This window comes from Lathyrus oleraceus, chromosome 6, assembly GCF_024323335.1.
Source record: "Lathyrus oleraceus cultivar Zhongwan6 chromosome 6, CAAS_Psat_ZW6_1.0, whole genome shotgun sequence".
In the NCBI taxonomy this organism is placed as follows: Eukaryota; Viridiplantae; Streptophyta; class Magnoliopsida; order Fabales; family Fabaceae; genus Lathyrus; species Lathyrus oleraceus.
The window spans coordinates 299,730,419-299,751,510 of NC_066584.1; positions in this window are offsets into that span (position 1 = coordinate 299,730,419).

Genomic DNA, 21,092 nt, shown 5'->3' on the forward strand with positions numbered 1-21,092 from the left:
GTGGAGAGGAAGACTGGCCTGCTGGAGAGGCGAAAGTTGAAGTTTTCAGTAAACACTCTGCTAGGGGAGCTGCCCCACAATAATGTCCGAAACAGCAAACTTGCCGGGGATGCCCCACGATAGGGCTCAAACAGCACTCTACTGGGGATGCCCCACAATAGAGCTAACAGGGATTTGGAGGAAGAATCTGTCCTGCCGGGAACATGAAGATGAACTACTTCAAACAACACTGCATCGGGCAACTTCACTGAGGAGAGACCATACGAGGTTCTGCAGGACAAAGATACAGTCATGCTCGAGATACGAACAATTGTCTTACCTGTTGGTAATCATACCACCCCCGGGAGAGCACTGCGGGTCTCCTAAGTATTCTTTCCATCATTGTGAAGGTTCGCTTTGTTTAAGAACAATTTTTTTGAAAAATTTGTTTATTTTGAAAACAATGATACTTTATCAATTAAAACATGCAAAGCGTTTGTTGAGTTGAAACAAATAAGGGTGCAAATAATTGGATAAAAGCTCAAATTGATGTGATAGAATGGTAGTCTGCAAAGGGCGAGACTCCATAGATCTGTACAAGTTTGAAATCGGTGATATATATTGGAGAGGGCTACATTGAACATAATGACCTTTCCTCTACCATTCTGAATTTTCGATGTATTCAGAGCTTCAGTCGATGACGAATCGAGAATCCCTGACGGATGACAGATGTACAGCACAGTCTTGTCAAGATGCAGTTACTTGCCAAATCCCTAATTTTTGCCTAGATTGCCCCAGTGTGAGGTGTTCAATCTAGCGGGATGTAATTTCTTCTTTTTTTTAAATTTTTTTTTTTTTTTTTTTTTAATGTCTCTAACTTTTGCCTGGATCGCCCTTTCGGGTTTTCAATCCACCGAGACGCTCCTTTTTGCCTAAGTCGCCCTTTGGGGTGTTCGACTTAGCGAGCTGTTTGCTTTTTTTTCTTTTAGGCGAAGTATTTCTTGACTGCATCAGAATTCACAGGACGAGTGAACTTTTCCATCCGTTGTTGTAAGTGTCGAACACTGCCTGAAGAGGCTCTCTTGAAAACGTATGGACGTTCTTAGCTTGGAGTCCACTTGCCCCTTGAATCGGGCACGAAAGACAAGACTTTCTTGAGCACAAGGTCCCTCAGAACACACGAGGCTTGATCTTCTTGTCGAATGTTTTTTCACTCTCTGCTGATATGACTGACCATGACACATGGCAGTTGATCTCTTGTTTTTGCTTGAATTCAGCATCAGTCAACTTGGGACTTTGAGGGTGCTTTTTTTTTGTTTCTTTCTTTCTTTTTCTTTCTTTTGATTTCTTTTGATTTCTTTTGATTTGGTTTTGCACCCTCCTCTTTCTTTTTCTTTTTTTCTTTTTTTGATAATGCCCCAGTTGGCTGTTCTGCTGATTCTCGAGATGCAGCTGAGTGTGATCCTCTTTTCTTGCTCAAGAAGTCGGGAAATCTCGTCAGGAATCCCTTCAACATCATCTTCTTCCGCTTCGAATACAGGGAATTCAAAATTGGGAGATGACGTCCGATCACTATGTTCAATGGGTTTGAGAAACAACCTGCATAAAGATTTTGATATGAACAGCACTTTGAAAATCAAACAAGACAATCGTTATGCAGATGAAAAGATTGCTTTTATTCTTGTTTTTAAAGGTTTTTTGTGATCACCAATTTCATGCAAAGGTGAAAAAGGAAAACAATTGGAAAAACAAGTGTTTTAACATGAATTTATTTGAATGAAAATATCATTGCACAAAATGTTGCCAACAATGCCATCACTTCTCCTTTTGGCATGGGAGAAGGGTTTTTAAACAAAGTGATTATTACAAAGACTTATGAACAACTGTAGGAACGCCCACAGTGACCCAATTGTGATAGATCCCCCCAGGGATGACAACTGGCAATATCTCTTGCATCAGCAGCTTCTGCTTTCTGAACAACTCTTCTGAAGAAAAGTCGGCGCCAGCCCAGGACTTGTTATCTTCAAACTTGATTAGCATTGGGACCTAAATCCTCCAAGATCAGAATACCCGACCTCACAAGGTCTTGAACCTTCATCTTCAGCTGGAAACAACTGTCCACATCATGACCAGGAGCACCCGAGTGATACACACAATGCTGTTCAGGCCTATACCACCACCGAGGGTTGACGGGTATGGGCGGCGGGTCTCTGGGAGTAATCAAGTTCCGCTCTAACAGGGTGGGATACAGTTCGGCGTAGGACATGGGGATTGGATCAAAAATGATCTTCTTCCTCTCATTACTTGTACCAGCTTGATTATCAATGGGAGGCTGGTAAGCCTGCTGCTGAGGATGACGTTGTGGAGTCTGATACTGCTGAGTTGGTCTTCTCGGTTGTTGTTGAGTTTGAGTTGCTGGAATAGTCACAGCAGCAACTTGCCGATATGGTCCTCTATTTGCACTCCTTCGACGGTGCACAGCATTTGTTTCATCCTCTCCCCTTCTGGGTGCCCCAGAGGATGGCTTCTTAGAACTGGAAGAGTTTGCAGAGCCAGGATCTTGTATCCTTCCTGCTTTGATGAGGCTTTCAGTTCGTTCCCCACAGACGACAACATCTGAAAAGCTACTGAACGGGCAACTTCCCAAACGATCCATGAACACACCTTGCAAGGTTCCAATGAACATGTCAGTCAGCTCTCTCTCTAGCATCGGAGGTTGCACTCTGGCAGCTAGCTCACGCCATCTCTGAGCATACTCTTTGAAACTCTCCTTGTCTTTCTGATACAAGATCTGTAACTGAGTTCGGCTCGGCGCCATGTCCATATTGTGCTTGTATTGCCTTAGGAAGGCCTCACCCAAATCTTTCCAGCTTCTGACCGATTCTCGCTTCAGATCCATGTACCAGTCCAAAGATGCCCCAGATAGACTATCTTGGAAAAAGTACATCCACATCTTTTCATCGTCAGTGTAAGCAGAGATCTTCCTGAAGTACGCCTGCACATGGGTGCGAGGACAGGAAGTGCCATTGTACTTGTCGAATGAGGGTGCCTTGAACTTGTAGGGGATCTTCAACCCTTCCACCAGACCCATGTCGGTCACATCAAACCCAAGGGAGTTGTGACATTCCATGGCTCGAACTTTCTCAGCAAGAGCATCCACTTTTCTGTCCCTCTCTTCGGTTTTCACAACATCATAGTCCTCACTGAGGAGAGTAAACGTGTCCTCTTGTTGGTTGACAAACGGAGCTGGATGACGAATCGGAGCCCGGGTAGCTCTGACATTGACCTCTGCAGCAAGAGGCTGTCCATTGATTCTTATTCCTCTCAACTCTTCCCCGACGGCATAGTCGTTAGTGGGAGCAGCAACATTGATAGTCTCATGAGCGGGTGCAGCAACAGGCGAAGCACGGTTGGATGTTGGAATCACAACTTCCTGTCTCTGGGCTAAGGCACGCAGCTCCTCTTGCCCCTGAACGACCCCTTGCATCATTGTCATGAACTGGGCCATGTTTGCCCTCATCTCGGCCAGCTCTGTCTGAACCTGATCCATACTTCTCTGTTGATTGAGCCTGGTTGAATACCGGTGTGGTCTTCGATCAGTTATCCTGTCTCAACAAAGGAACCGGAGTGAGAAGTCTTGTCCCCAAACATGTCTGCAATGCAAGGATGATATGTGCATGATATGTGTATGATGCGGATGCTATTTTATCATGAATGATCCTGAAAAGGATATGTGTATGCGAGTTAACTTTTTTTCATTTTCATGCATTACTATTTTTTTGGAAAATAAACATGCTATGATGCAAATGATGCGAACATGACTGGTCAGGCTGTGCGTCTCAAGGCACAGGGTCAGAACTTCGGCTTGAACTCTGATCACAACCATCTGAAACCCAAAGTCAATCTGATCAACTGGCATCTGAACCCATGTCTGGAGAACTGAGTCACCATCTGAGCGAGTACCCTCAAATTCAGCCCAGGGATCCGAAATAAACGGAACCCTATGATCAATACCAGGGTCGAACCTCCGGCGTCCAGAAATATAACTCGTAGTCACCATCAATACCAGGAGTCACCGACTGTACCTGTAATGATCAACCCTTCCCCACTCACGGGTGTAGTCTAGGCCAGGGTAAAGCTGAGAGAAACGCAGCATAAATAACCTTTCGCAGAAATACTGTCATATACACACCCGAAGTATGTAACGACAGTATCCCACCAGGGTCTGAACTGCTCGTGATATCAATGTTCCGCTAAGTGGCGCCATACCACCCGCTTCCCATGAATCACTCTATTCCTAATCATCCTAGGTTTTCACTCATGGTCTGGGTGTTGGACCTTTTACCTCAACTGACTCCCCCCACACAGAGAAAAACAGACAGCCAACCAGTAATGAATAATGAATATGAATGCAAACATCAATGCACACAATCAATGCAAACAATAAATGTAAATATATACAATGAATGCAATAAAATACAACAAGCAGAAAGCAACCAAAACCCTAATCCTAGAGAGCGCTAGGAGAGACTCGCTCAGGGAAGATGGACCAGCATAGGTCAACTTCTCTACATCCCCAGCAGAGTCGCCAGCTGTCGCATCGCGCGAAAAACCGGCGGGAAAGGAAAGAAACAACAGAGCCGCCACCGTGCGTTATTTATCCCAAAAGAGGGAAAGAAAACGCTCGAAGTAAACCTAGGAAAAGAACATGGTCTCGCGACCAAAGAGGATGGGTTCGGGAGTCGGTTATGCGAAGGGAAGGTGTTAGGCACCCTACGCATCCGTAGTACTCTACGGGATCCACGCACAGAAGGAAGGAAAATTGGTTGCTAAACACTGCTCAAACTCACACACACTGGCTGAAAGAGACAAAAGAGACTGACTGAAACTGACTCGGCAGGATGTCGCATCCTGGGCCTACTTAGTCTATCAGACATAGACATCAGAGTCGAAGTAGTTCGGACTGGGGAAACGACACATGCTCGCTAAGGTATCGCACCTTATGCATACGTATCTTCTCGGACGAGAGAAGAATCAGAGCATTCGTAGCTCGGCTGACACACACACAAACAAACACAGGCAAAGGCAAACGTGGAGCCTGAATGCCAATCACTGGACTTACATCAGCATCCGAACCTAAACACACACAAGAGGGCAAACATGGAGCCCCAATGCCAATCACTGGACTTACACGGACATCCGAACCAACAAACACGCACAGGAAACCAACTGCCAATCGCTGGACTTACGTCGGACTCCAACCAGAACACACACAAGGGTGGTTAAGACACAAAGGGTTGAAAAAGAAAAAGGGCGCCCGGAGAGATCAGCTCAATCTCCTGCCTACATACTTCATCTGGTGTGAAGATCAGGGCGATGTAGTTCCCTACGCAGGGACAAGGATCTAGCCTAACCAGATAACAGAGGGAGACACAACTCTAGGGAGACTACGACTCGAGCCTAGATGTTGTCATGCAAAAGTCAACCCTAAGTTATGGTTTCTAGCTAAATGGCACAAGGGCCAACCTATCCTAAGCAGACACAGGAAAAAGCAAAGTCTCGATTGCAACTAGGGCAAGAGAAAGGGGATATCTCAATCACAACAGGGGTGAGAGAAAAGAATTAGTGTTAGTGGTTAGTCAAACTCGGCAAGACATCGCGTCTCGTGCCTACGTATCTCATCTGAACATGAGAATCAGAGTTGCCGTAGTTCGGCCACGGAGGGGACAAAGGACTCGATTGCAACTAGGGCAAGAGAAAGGGAAAGTCTCAATCGCAACGAGGGCGAGAGAAAGGATAAGGCTCGATCGCAACGAGGGCGAGAGAAAGGAAAAGGCTCGATCGCAACGAGGGCGAGAGAAAGGATCGCAACGAGGGCGAAAGCAAACAAGGATTAGCTGTTAGTCGTTAGTCAAACTCGGCAAGACATCGCGTCTCGTGCCTACGTATCTCACCTGAACATGAGAATCAGAGTTGCCGTAGTTCGGCCGGCAGGGAAAAAAGACTCGATCGCAACGAGGGCGAGAGAAAGGAAAAGGCTCGATCGCAACGAGGGCGAGAGAAAGGAAAAGGCTCGATCGCAACGAGGGCGAGAGAAAGGATCGCAACGAGGGCGAAAACAAGCACGGATTAGTTGTTAGTCGTTAGTCAAACTCGGCAAGACATCGCATCTCGTGCCTACGTATCTCATCTGGACATGAGAATCAGAGTTGCCGTAGTTCGGCCGAACAACTCTAAGCATGGCTCACACAAGGGTTAAGCCACACAGACTTGACTTGCACAGGAAGCAAGTCAAGCACAAACCTATTGCACAAGGGCAAGCAAAACTAAAAACCTAAAGAGGCAAACAAAGCAATCACATACAGCATAAAATAAACACACCAACAAGGGGGCTCAAACATCAAAGGTTAGGCACTAGGGCCAACTGGAATGGGGTAAGTGTGCTCTTAACCTTGCCATTGAGAGGCTAAGGTGAAGCAGATGAAAGGAGATGAGGGGTGTGCCTCATTGCTTCTATCCCTAATCAGGGAGAGCATCAAATAATAGAAAGTGGGGGAGTTCAGAAAGATGGAACTCTTTCCCCATTATTGACTCGATAGATCTTGGGTTTTTATCTCAATGCTTCAACCATGTAATGGGAGCAAAGAGAGGACACACTGAATAGTGGGGGATAGGCTACTTATCCCTACCTTCCACCAATTGCCTCAAATGAGGACTTTTCCTGCTTAGGACAAAATTAAACACACACAGGCATTGCCTCTTAAGGAGGACTTCAGACAGTTTGCCCGGTCAAATAACAGACCGGGTCTCCAGACTACATGAAGAAGAAAGGTTTATACCTCAAAGCAAATGCTAAAAAGCAAAGCAAGCAATCAAGTTCAAAGAACTTAGGCAACTAAAGTACCTGCAAAAGTCCAACCAATTAGTAAACAGCTCAACAGTCAAAATCAAAAGGAAATAACCCAATAGTCAGCCACAGAGGGACCAATTGTGCAAGGCACAAAGACTCAAGCATAGGAGTCAACCTACAAAACAAGTGTTAGCACATGATAAACAAACCAACTCAATCAAAATTGAAAGGTCTTTGGGGCATTGGTGCTTAACCTGAAACAGATGAACTCAACATAAGCTTAGAAGACCACTAGGACTAGCCTAGGGTCAAAGATGAAAGAAAAAGTCAAGGCAGCAAGGAAAAGTCAACTCAAAGTCAAAGTCAACCAATTAGAAAGCAATCACAATTGGGCCCACATTCAAATCATGCATTATGATCATTTCATGAACATTTGAAGTCAAAGTAAGGCAAAGGAAAGTATACAAAAGTCAACAGAATGACTTGCATCAAAAGTCAACCTAAACAATTTCAAAAATCATCAAATAAATCACACTCAATCCTAACATCTAACATGGTAAACACGTAAAATTTCATGGCATTTGGATGAGAGGAAGGCAGTCAACTAAAATCATGAAGTCAAACCAAGTTCAAGCATGCACAATGAAAGTCAACAAGCATGGGTCAACTTCAAAAAATCATATCAAATTGAAAACAGAAGAGAAATGAATGAGATTAACACCAATGCAAAGCTTAAGATGTCTAGTTATCACATATGAAATTTTATGATCATACAATATGGTATGAGAATTTCCCAAAGGATTTGGCAACATGTATCACATAAAGTCAACCATTGACTAGGCAGGGAAGAAAAATCTCAAATAAATTGGAAACAGAACAATTAATTCTAGGAAAATTCGTACATCAACTAGACATGTGATAGATGATTCATGCAAAAAATGGGGTCAATTGGATGTAGGGAAGCATGTCAATAAAATTAGGGAAAATGCATGATCATGGTATGACACCAAATGTGACACATAACTTCAAAAAATCATATCTAGCAAACCACAATTTGGAAATCCACAAACTTTATACCGAAATGAAGGTGAACATGTCTAGTTTCATCACAAAAAATTTCAATCCCATTGGATGCAACATGAGTATTTCCCAATTGAAATGGTAAGATGTATCATTTATGCATACATGTTGGGAAATCATTTATCAATAAAAATCCAGCCAACCAAAAAAATAATAAAAATCATAATTAAAAACTAGACATTAAGATGAACACCAAGCAGAAATTCTCATGAATTTAGGATCAAAAATGATTGAATTAAGAATTTTGTAAGTTGTGTAAAAAAATGAAATGAATATTGAATAAAATAAATGAACAAATGAAATAGTTGGTATATAAAAAAATGCAAAAGACCGAAACGCCCCCCTGCTGAGTGTGAAACTCAGCGTTTCATTTAAGTGGGGGGAGTCAACAAAAGTCAGCGACTGCAAGAGCCAATCGATGGCTGGCATGGCCCACGCTGTGGACCAATCACCTTTCGTCCCCTTCATGCATTAAACAAAACCCTAAATGAACTACAGTAACACGCAGGGAAATGAAATTTCTGGGCAGCTCACACTCAAACGCGATGGATCTCAGGTCAAGAACAACATTCATGAAAATCAAAAGCAAACACACCAAACCCTAATCCTTACTTCGTACATTATGGAATCAAATACCAAATGCAACAAAACGCCATGGTCATCCTAAATTGAAGTAAATAAGTTTGACATTACAAACATAAATCCAAGTTATTTCAACCAAAACTCAATGAAAATCAAAAGTAAAAGCTCCAGTGTAATCATGGTAACGAGATGTACATAAACCAACATGATATTTTATGAATTTTGAAAACGAATTTCTGACCTTCCATCCATGGCAGAACTGGGATGATGACCATTGAGCTGCAAGATGTGTCAACAGAAATTCCACAAGGCTCTAGTTGAAGAATGGATGAGGGGAAATGGATCAAGGGTACTCCAATCTTCTTCTAACCATGAACTGTCATGAGTGAGCTTTAGAGAGAGCAGCTTCGAGAAGGCCTTACAGTCGTGCAAACAAGCTTGCAATGGACTCTATAATGAAGGTATATGGTGCTGCAATCAATGGCAGGTCGTGCTCTTTGGAGTTTTGTGAGCAGAAAATTCAATATGGTCAAATTGCAAGATGAGAGTATGAGATGTATTCTGGTTGGTAGGCTGCAAAACTAGGGTTAAAATGCAGAAAATGAAGGCTTATATGTGGTCTGTTTTAGGTCCTTAATCCATGTTGTAAATTGGTTTAGCTCAAAATGAACAAATTGCTATTTTTGCTAATTATGCATAAGTGAGTATGGGAGGTGTGTGTGCACGAGCTGGGCCTTGAAATGAGCAGAAAATGACTCACATGTTTGCTGTTTGAAACCTACTCATGAATTGCTCACTTGGTTTTTGTCTAATGAAGCTAAATGCACAATTTAACAATTTGGTCTTTTGGTCCAAAATGGTGACATAAGGGTAAAATGAACATGGTTTAGGGCTTGGAGCAAGTCACAAATATGATTTAAAACATTTCCCAATTGGCCAATGTGAGAAAAAGTCCATAAATCAAAAAGTCAACCTTGGGTCAAACTTTGATTTTTAATGGAATAGGTCCAAAAATGCCATTTTGATTGGCAAGGTTTTAGGTCATGAAATTTATATTTTGGAAAGAGGATGAAAAATGTGGTTTGTAGGAAAAAACCCCACCAAATTTGGCCTTATGGTTTGAGAGTTATGGCTTGTTGAAGTTCAAAAATTGATGAAAATGAATTGATCATATCTTGACAACCACACATGGGATTTGAGAGTTCTTGGACTTTTTGAAAATGGGAGAACAAGATCTTCAACTTTCATGTTGGGCAAAAATTCATTTGGAGCTTGTATCATGATGCAAGTTGAGGATCAAGAAGTTTCTATTTTTGGCAGTTGAGATTACAGGTCCACTTTCTATTTTAGGAAATTTCTGATTGGCTTCAAATTCTTCCATGATGCTGATTGCCATGACACATGAGGCCTATTAGGACATGAATAAGCTCTCTCAAACCATTTCCATCCATCAAAACCATAGAATCAACCACAGTTGACCAACTTTGACTTTTCTAGGGTTTTGGACTGACTGTGCACTTCTGATGAATTCCAAACCCTAGTTCCTTGAGACTTTGCCTTCAAATGATGTCCCAAGACATATGAACTCTTGATTATTGACCATGGTGCCCAAATTCCACAAGAATGGCCACCATCCACTGCTTTGACTGACTGTCGACTGTTTAGGGTTTTCTGCCTGCCTGTGCATTGACTGTTGACCTCTGAGCCTTCCACCCTTGACTTGAACACTTCAAAAAGACCTCCAAGTCATGTGAACTTGTTGGGCAAACCCTAGGGCTTTGATTCCTTGAGAAACACCCTTGCTTGATTGGTTGACTGATCTCCTGATCAGTTTGACCTAGTTCTTGCTTGCTTGCTCTTGAGGCAACTGGATCAATGCAATGCTATGCAGTGGACCATGATATGCTATGACCTAATATGAAAATGTATGTACAATGATAGGTGCAAATTTGAGGTGCTACAGTTATGCAATGGGAAGGTTTTAAGCACCCAAAACATCCTAGGTACTCCTAGGGAGCCCTTTTCACACTTGTTGTAAGGTTGGTATTTTGTGAAAATTTGTTTGTGCAAACATGATTGGGGAGATGAGAAATGAATATACAAGTTATTTACAATTTTGTGTTTGAATGGATAAACCCATTGCCTACGTACCATCTTAAAAAAGATTAGGATCAAAACCTCGTAGTTCGGGGTAAAAATCTCAAAACAAGTTGGTGAATTGATTTGGTCCAAAAGCTTTAAGGTCTTTTGTCATCCAAAGGAGAAAACTCAACCTAAAACCACAAACCCACCATGTGAGGATAGCTTCAACATGCTAGTGAGGGGTTAACCCTATAATGAGCATGGAAGACTCATTGTCCATCACTAAGGATATAGGTGAGTATTACATGTACCTCAAGGATAACTCAAACCTAATAGCTAAAGGTTATGAATTTTTTTGATAAGAAAGTGACCATTGAAACCACAAAAGCATTTAAATGAGTTATATTTACCAAGGAAAAGTATTTATAAAATATGGTCAAAGTTGACTTAAAGATTCAATTCAAAATAAGTGTTATGAAAAGAAAGCTTGAAAATCAAAAGCATAATGCTTAGGTTTCTAATGTTTGAGAACAAGTGTTAATGTTTGCACAAAAGTTTTGGCTTGGGTTAGAGTGGAGTGAAGAAGAAGAATGAATAAAGTCCTAATCATACAAGAGATGAGGGATAAGAAACAAGACCACAAATGGAGTTCCTTTCTTGAGATCATATTGATGATCCAAGTACCTCCCATCCTTTGGAATAAGCAAGCAAATAAGTGTATACTCAAGCAATCAATCAAGCAAGCAAAGCTCTTAGGCATCTTCCAATGGCTCTTGTATCTTTCTCTTTTGAAGCACATAACAATGGTTCTTCAATTAGGCTCAAATGGGAATCCCTAGCACAAAAGCACACGCATCAAAAAGTTCCATGAAGTAAATCAAGAATGGACAAGAGTGAGTTTAGAGATTTGGTCCTTCCAATCCATCTTCAACATTAAGGCCTTTTTACTCCATTTCACATAGGGTATATCCTAGAATCTAAGTCCTTTTTGTCCATTTTTGCATTTGGTCCACAACAATCAAAACAAAAGCACAAGCACAATAATATATACACAATTATATGCTCAAGTGAGAAAAAGGAAAATTGCATTAACATAAACATGTGCTCAAATGAGCAAAGGGAAAAAGCAAATGAATAATATTACAAGAGTAGTAAATTGCATAAATGTAAAGAGCAAGAATTAAATGTTAATGGTTAATGGTTAGTGTTAGTATTATGTGCCATAAGGAAATTTAGCGCTATGTTAAGCAATCGTAATTGGACTTACGTAGAAGTCACAACTATCTGAGGCCGGTCAATAATAATGTAGGCAACAACACAAGTTAGAGATTTTGATTAGTGAATCAAACTCCTACAACTTGCCATGCCAAAAAGAAGATGTGAAATGATCTTGTATTGATTTAGGTTCTTTGCTTGATTAGGAAGCAACCTATCCTTAATGCAAAGTCATTCACTTGATCCATGATCAAGTTGAATTAGATTTGAATCAAGGAAGGTTAAACCTCCCATGTATCAAGGCTAACCACCAATCTTTAACTCATTGATCAAAAAAAAAAAAAAAGAAGAAGAAAAGAAGAAGAAGAATATTAAAGTGCATTAATGGAAATGAAATGAGATAATCAATAAGCATTGACCAAAGATAGAGGAGATCAAGGTCAAACAATAGAAAACGGAAGCAAAATGAAGATTAGAAGTCAAGAAACAAATAAAATATTTTTGGTATTTTTCAAAAGTAAAATAATACTTGAATTAAAATAAAAAAGAAAGGTCAAACTTCAAACTCACTTCAAATCAACTTTGAAAAGTCCAAGTGAATTATCCTAAGTTCAATAAGGTCAAACAAAGTTTGACAAAAAAAATCAGCATTTTTAGAAGTCAGAAACTATTTTAATCAATTAAAAATGCATAAAAATAACCTAATTGAATTAAAATCTCAAATAAATCTCAAATCATTTAATAAATTGATGAGAATATTTTTCATAAATCTATCATCATTCAAAGAGGTTGGAAAAATATTTTTGTATTTTTTGAATATCAAAAACTATTTTAAATGAATTAAAAATAACCAGAAAAGAGAAAATTCCTAAAAAATATCAAATGATAAAATAAAAAATATTAAAAATCATTTTTAGAAACTAGAGATTAAAAGAAGAAGAATGCAATTGGTCTCACATTTTTTGGACCAATAATGAAGGAGATATGAATTTTTGAAATGAAAAGGAATTAAAGAAATAAAAAGAAAATGAAATCTGAAATTAAAAAATTGCAAAAAACGAGAAGCGTTGGATAGATCTCATTAATTGAGTTGACGCATCATGTGGATCATAGCGCGCGCCTACCAAACACGTGAGTCAACTGCATCACACCTGTCCTTTAATTGCACGGCTGTGATTGAATCTGGAGACTGGACGGTGGTGTACACCACCGTCTTCTCCGGCAAACTTCCGGCGATGGCCAAAATTTGCAGAGATAAAAAGTTCACCAAATGCCACGATCCAGGTACCAAATGAAAGCTGGGGTGATGTACATCACCCCTTTACCAACCAAATTCACTCTAGACTTCCATATAAAGAGGAATCAGAGCTTGAATTTTGTGGTGTTCAACTGGAACTTGTTGGATTTCAACAATTCAAAGCTCAAAATGATTGCCTCTATGAAGAGGACTTCAGACAACCCAACAACAACAAGAAATAAGCAATATGCAAGTAGATTCGAAGAAAATAAAATATGAAGTGAACCTCTGAATTGAAGAGCTTGAGAGCATGATCTCTTGATGTTTAAGCTTGCAGTATGTTCTATGGATCAAGGTGAGCAAGGCTTAGAAACTGTAGATCTAAAAATCAATCAAGGAAATTGAAGTTTAGATCTGAAAAATTTGAGATAAAATGGTGAGTTCCTTTGAGTATGGTTGAGGTGTGATTCGGGCAGCATGTAAGGCGCCCTTAGGTTGTTGAAATGAGAGGCCTGAAGCACTTATTTATAGCAATTGAATGGCTAAGTGCATGAACAAAGCATTGCATGGATGGAAAGGGCCTCCATGCATGGGCCCGTACAGACGCATGGAGGGCCCAATTCCACTTGGATTTGCAAGCAGAACAATAGCAGATATAATTTGGACGTGCAAATGGTGTGTAATCAACTCATGCAATGCAATTTCAAATGGTTTCCAAAATTGTACCAACTTGTTCATCTCTTCGAAAATGGCATTTCCCAAACTGAAGCATAACCTTATGGGTAATGGTCGGAAAGCTTTTTGCATGAGGATCATTTATTATGTTGACCAAAACTTCATTTGACATATGGAAATTGGTGAAAAATGATCATGAAGTGTAGGGTGCAAAACATGTACATGGGAGAATTTCAAAAATGGCCAAACTTTAAGCACTTCTGTTTCAATGATGCAAGCTCCAAATGACAAAACTATCAATTAAAAAGTTGCATATCTTTTCAAGACAATAAATTTGGACTTAAATTTTGCATCATTTGGATTTTTGATGAAGATGTTATGGGCACTTGAAGTTGGACTTTTTCACATTTCAATGCTTTTGGTCCAAAGTGACCTATAATGTTTTGCATTATCACATGTATTTATTTTTGGATTTTGAAAATTTGTTCAACATAACAAATGAAGTAGACATATTAAACTTTCCAATGCATTTTATCCCACCTCAAAATCATGCAAAATGAATGAGTTATGTCCTTGGGAAGTTGACCCAAAATTAGGGTTTCAGTCAAAATGACCTATTATGTCTTGAAATGGATGATGACCTTCCAAGATTCAAATAAATTTTTGATGAACACTAAAGTTGTTCATATGGTTCTTAAGAACATTTTTTCTCTTGGGGTCATCTACATTTGACAAACACATCAAAAGTTAGGTCTCAGTGTACTTCAAAATAGTCAGATGAATTGACTGATCAACTTCTCAAGTCCAAACCTCATATCTTGATGAATTGATGATTGAGGAAACTCAAATAAGCTCAAATATGCATGAAATGATGAATTAAAGAACTTCCCTTGATTGCATTTGATCATAGGTTGAGGTTGCTTCATGGGCAAGGCATAGTTGATGAACAGATGAATTAGGGTTTCCTTGGGAAACAAGCCTCAAACCCTTTGGTTTGCTTTGATCAAAATGATGAACTGAGATGCTTGGGAGGCATATTTGATGGATGAGAGCTTTGGGAACCATTGTCATGCTTTCTTTCATCTTCACCTAGACATGTCAATGAGCATGGGGCCACCTAAGAGCCTTGGATCTTGTGACTGCTCAAGCTACAAACAAAAGATGTTAGTGATATATTTTTGTGCTTTCGGTTAGTGAGAAAAGCAATAATATACAATTCAAGCATGCTTGGTGATCTCAAACCAATTCACAAAAGATCCCACCCAAAAGTAAGGAGCCAAGATGCTTATGATCCTTGAGGCAAGATGCAAATGCAATGTTATGATGCCATGAGGGATCTTAGGATCAAAATTGGGGTCTTACACATACCAAGGAGCGCCTATGAGGTATAGCGGTGTAATTGTCAAAGCTTTTGACGGTTCGCGCAAAACAGTTATTGGTGAAGTGGACCTTCCAGTTAAGATAGGTCCGAGTGATTTTCAAATTACTTTTCAAGTAATGGATATCCACCCGGCCTACAGTTGCTTGTTGGGAGGGCCATGGATCCATGAGGCAGGAGCTGTTACTTGAACTTTTCATCAGAAGCTCAAATTTGTGAAGAATGGAAAGCTTGTGATTTTTGGTGGAGAGAAGGCGTTGTTGGTTAGCCACCTGTCATCTTTCTCTTATGTTGAAGCTGAGGATGAGGTTGGGACTCCGTTCCAAGCCTTATCTATTGCTGCTGAAAAGAGAGTTGGGGCACCTATGTCCTCATTGAAAGATGCTAAGAAGATTGTTGAAGAAGGTAATGTTGATCAGTGGGGGCGCATGGTAGAGGTCTCCGATAACAAAGGCAGAACTGGTTTGGGGTTCCAGCGAGGTTCATCAGTTGCAAGATCTCAAGATATGCAACTTAGCTTCTGTAGCGGAGGGTTCATTCATGGCAATGAACAACACTTAGCTGCTGTGCTAGAAGATGACGAAGAGGAAGACTGCACCAATTTTGTGACGCATGGAAAGGCTTGCGATAATTGGACTGCTGTTGATATTCCTGTTATTTTGGATCGATCTAAGTAATTGCTTTTATATGTTTTTAAAATCCTTCTCCTATGCCTAAGGGAGAAGCGAACATTGTTTGGGCATTTCCAAATCGATTATTAATAAAACTAATTTTATTCATCCACATCTATGATGTTTTATTTTTACTTTTTTCTTTATTCTGAAAATGGTAATCACAAAAAACATAAATAAACAATATAATTGTCCATTTGCATAATGTTTGGTCACAAATTCACTTCTCTAAAATCAAAATATCAAATCATTATGCAGGTTGGGTTTTTAACCCCATTGAATACAATGATCCTTCCCCTTCTCCAAATTTTGAATTCCTTGTGTTTGAAGCCGAGGAGGAAAGTGATGTAGAAGTGAGTGATGAATTATCTCGTCTTCTTGAGCAAGATGAAAAGACCATTCAGCCATTCGAAGAGCAGGTTGAGTTAGTCAACTTGGGTTCCGAGGATGATGTGAAGGAAGTCAAGATTGGGTCTCGACTATGTCCAGATGTCAAGAGAGGGTTGATTGATCTTCTTCGAGAGTATTCAAATGTGTTTGCTTGGTCCTATCAAGACATGTCTGGTTTGGATTCTGAGATTGTGGAGCATAGATTGCCGTTGAAGCCAGAATGCTCGCCAGTCAAGCAGAAGTTGAGAAGAACGCATCCTGATATGGCTGTGAAGATCAAAGAGGGAGTGCAGAAGCAGATTGATGTCGGTTTCCTTGTAACCACTAAGTATCCGCAATGGGTTGCCAATATTGTGCCCGTGCCAAAGAAAGATGGAAAGTCCGCATGTGTGTCGACTATAGAGATTTGCATAAAGCAAGTCCGAAAGATGATTTTCCGGATATGTTAGTAGACAATACTGCTAAATTCAAAGTCTTTGCGATGACATGATTGCTAAATCTATTGATGAAGAGGAACATGTTGAGTATTTGTTGAAGCTATTCCAGCATTTGAGGAAGTATAAACTCCGCTTGAATCCCAATAAGTGTACCATCGGTGTTCGTTCTGGTAAGTTGTTGGGCTTTATTGTCAGCAAGAAGGGTATTAAAGTTGATCCTGCCAAGGTCAAAGCAATACAAGAGATGCATGCACCCATAACTGAGAAGCAAGTCAGAGGTTTTCTCGATCGCTTGAATTATATCTCCAGATTCATTTCCCACGTGACTGCCACATGTGCGCCTATATTCAAGCTTCTTCAGAAAGATCAGTCTTGTGATTGGACTGAAGACTGCCAGAAACCTTTTGACAGTATCAAAGAATATCTGCTTGAACCTCCGATTTTGTCTCCACTTGTTGAAGGAAGACCGTTGATCATGTATTTGACTGTGCTTGAAGACAATATGGGTTGTGTTCTTGGTCAGCAAGATGAGACTGGAAAGAAAGAATTTGCAATTTACTACCTCAGTGAAAAGTTCACCCTCTGTGAGACTCAGTATTCTATGCTTGAGAAGACTTGTTGCGCATTGGCTTGGGATGCTAAGCGTGTGCATCAGTATATGTTGAATCATACGACTTGGTTGATATCCAAAATGGATCCAATTAAGTATATTTTTGAAAAGCCTGCTTTAACTGGTAGGATTTCCTATTGGCAGATGCTGCTATCAGAGTATGATATTGAATACCGATCTCAGAAAGCGATCAAAGGTAGTATCTTGGCTGACCATTTGGCTCACCAACCAATTGAAGATTATCAGTTAGTGCAGTATGATTTTCCTGATGAAGAGATTTTATACTTGAAAATGAAAGATTGTGATGAACCATTGCTTGAAGAAGGGCCATAACCTGGTTCCCGTTGGGGCATGGTATTTGATGGAGTTGTTAATAAATATGGAAATGGCATTGGGGCAGTGATCATTACTCCTCAAGATGAGAACCGAATGGCAGATGCTCTTGCAACGTTGGCGTGAATGATTGTAGTGAAGTATTGGAATAAAGTTCCCAATTTGTCTGTGATGCGTCTTGATAGGTCAGCTCATGTGTTTGCTGTTGAAGAGATCAAAGATGAAAAATCATGGTATTTTGATATTAAATGTTTCCTCCAAAGTCAGATTTACCCGCCTGGGGCATCTTTGAAAGATATGAAGACTTGGATAAGATTAGCCGGTAATTTCTACTTGAATGGTGATATACTGTGCAAGAGAAACTTCAACATGGTTTTGCTCAGATGCGTGGATAGACACGAAGCAGACTTGTTGATGACTGAAGTGCACGAAGGTTCCTTTCGTACTCATTCCAATGGACATGCAATGGAAAAGAAGATGTTGCGAGCAGGTTACTATTGGCTGACAATGGAATCTGACTGTTGCAAGTTTGTGAAGAAATGCCACAAGTGTCAAATTTATGCTGATAAGATTCATGTTCCTCTGACACTTTTGAATGTTATTTATTCCCCATGGCCCTTCTCCATGTGGGGAATTGATATGATTGGGATGATTGAGCCCAAAGCTTCGAATGGACATCGTTTCATTCTGGTGGAAATTGACTACTTCACCAAATGGGTTGAAGCGGCATCGTATGCAAATATAACCAAGCAAGTTGTTGTAAGGTTTATCAAGAATCAGATCATATGTTGTTATGGTGTGCCAAATAAGATCATTACTGATAATGGATCGAACTTGAATAACAATATGGTGGAAGCTCTTTGCAAAGACTTCAAGATTGCACACCATAATTCTTCTCCCTACAGACCTAAGATGAATGGGGCTGTTGAAGCTGCGAACAAGAACATTAAGAAGATCATTCAAAATATAATTGTCACGTACAAGGATTGGCATGAGATGCTCCCGTTTTCTTTGTATGGGTATCGTACATCTGTCTACACTTCAACAGTTCTCCTTGTAGAGGTTGAGATTCCTTCATTGCGTGTGCTCATGGAAGCCAAGTTGATTGAGGCTGAATGGTGTCAGGCCAGGTATGATCAACTGAATTTGATTGAAGAGAAGAGACTAACTGCCATGTGTCATGGTCAGTTATATCAGCAAAGGATGAAGAAAGCTTTTGATAAGAAGGTCAGACCTCGTGTGCTTAGAGAAGGTGACCTTGTGCTCAAGAAGATTCTATCGTTCAAACCAAATTCTAGGGGAAAATGGACTCCTAATTATGAAGGCCCATATGTTGTTAAGAGGCCTTTTCAGGCGGTGCCTTGATTTTTACAACTATGGATGGTGAAGAGTTCACTCGTCCTGTGAACGCAGATGCAGTCAAGAAACACTTCGCCTAAAAAAGAAAAAGGATAGCTCGCTAAGTTGAAAACCTGAAAGGGCGGCTTAGGCAAAAAAGAGTGTCTCGGTGGATTGAAAACCCGAAAGAGCGATCCAGGAAAAAATTAGAGACATAAAAATAGAAAGAATTTCCCGATAAGTTGAGTACCCCACCTTGGGGCAACTTATGCAAAAATTAGGGATTTATGGCAAGCAACTACAATCTGCTGATCTTCAAATTTTGGAGAACTTTGAGCATAAGGGTTGACATCGATTCATCATCCTGGTAGCGGTCAAGAGCATAGTGGATATCAAGAGTTGGTAAAAGGATTAAGGATCATTTGTATTCAATGTAACCCTTTTCCATGTAACTTACCATTTTCAACTTTGTAAAAATCTATGGGGTCTTGTCATTTACAAACTACCATCCCATTAAATAAAGTTGAGCTTTTATCCAATTGTTTCTACTCTTATTTACTTCAGCCAATAGTTTAAATTTTATTATGATCATTTTGGAAATTAAATTTTTTTAATCAAAATCTTTTTCTTAAAACATATAAAAAAACAAGAAATTTTCAAAGCAAATTAAAAGGAAGTATCAACAGCACTTCAAGAGCAGCAAGTCCTTAAGTGCTAAGCATCAGAGGTTCCCCAAGCAGTTAACCCTTCGGGTATCCCTAGTTGTCTGTGTTGATCTGGTTCCCCTGCGAAGTATTTGTGCCCTAGCGGAGTTCCGATTCTTTTCCCCAGCTAAGTTGGTTGATTCAGTATCTTGCGGCGTGTTATTTTCCCGGCAGTGTTCCTGTATTCCCCAACAGGGTTCAGGTTTCTTCAGCATAGTAAGATGTTTTCCCCAGTAGATCACATTGGTTTCCCCACCATTCGCCATTTGGCTCGCTCCCAGTCAGAGTTTCTTTCTGGTTTCTGAGCAGCTATTTGTGTTTATCTTCTGCATGGTTGTCTCCTATTTGATATGGTGTTGACCTAAAATTCCCTGCAGACTCGATAACTTCTCCTTTCCTCAGCAGATCTCCTCCCTCGGTAAGATTTGAGCCTTTGGTTTGTTGATTTCTCTGTTCTCCAGCAGTTGTCTCCCTCTTTTTGTAGATTGACCGAGGATTGTACCGATGATTCAAATTCTTTGCGACACCCTTGTATCCTTTGTGATCGTTTTGTCAAGAATAATCATCATATACATATATATACATATACAACATATAATTTCATAATTTGCATATTGGCACTATCATATTTGATTGAGATTCTCATTCTTTGTATGGCAATACTTTATCCCCATATAAGTTTGGTGGTTGTCCTCCCTCAATTGCTGAGTGTCAGCCCCTTAGGAAAAAAAACTTTAACCTTTCTCTGATTCCCCACTGAGTTGTTTCCTTGTGGATGATTATTACTTCAGTTTCCTCCCCAGTTGATTATCTGGATGGAACCACTCCCCTTGAGCTATATCCTTATTGGGTTGAGTCTTGATTGATTGTTTCTTTCTAGGTCATGCCTAGATGGATGCTTTGAGTATCCTAAGAGCTTATTACCCAGTAACTGGTAATATTCTTCTTAGTTTGCAATTTGCTACTTCTTGCCCAATACCCGACAAAAGTACCCTTGTTTTCCCAACAGTGAAGTTCCCAGTGGATTCATTTGTTTTTGATTCCCCAGGAAGTATATCCTTGATATGTTCACCTTAGCCGAAGACAAATATCTTTCTCTCCCTTGCCTGAGTCTATCCTTGATATGTTCATCCTAACCGATGACGGATATTCTCATTCTTGGTATTCTACCCAGTAAAAAGGTAGTTGTAATCCCTATTCTTATTCCCCAAAGAGTTAATCCTTGATATGTTCATCCTAACCGATGACGGGTTTCCTTCTCTTTGCGGTCTTCTACCCAATAACTAGTAGTTGTAAATCCTTCTTTTGTCCTCTTCGTAGGGTTTATCCTTGATATGTTCACTTTAACCAGTGACGGATTCTCTCTCTTGGTATTCTATCCAGTAACTGATAGATGTAGTCCCTATTTTCTCTCCTCTTAGAGTCTATCCTTGATATGTTCATCCTAACTGGTGACAGATTTTCTCTTTGATGGTCTTCTATCCAGCATTTGATAGATGTAATTTCTACTTTTTGCTAAGTTGGTTTATCC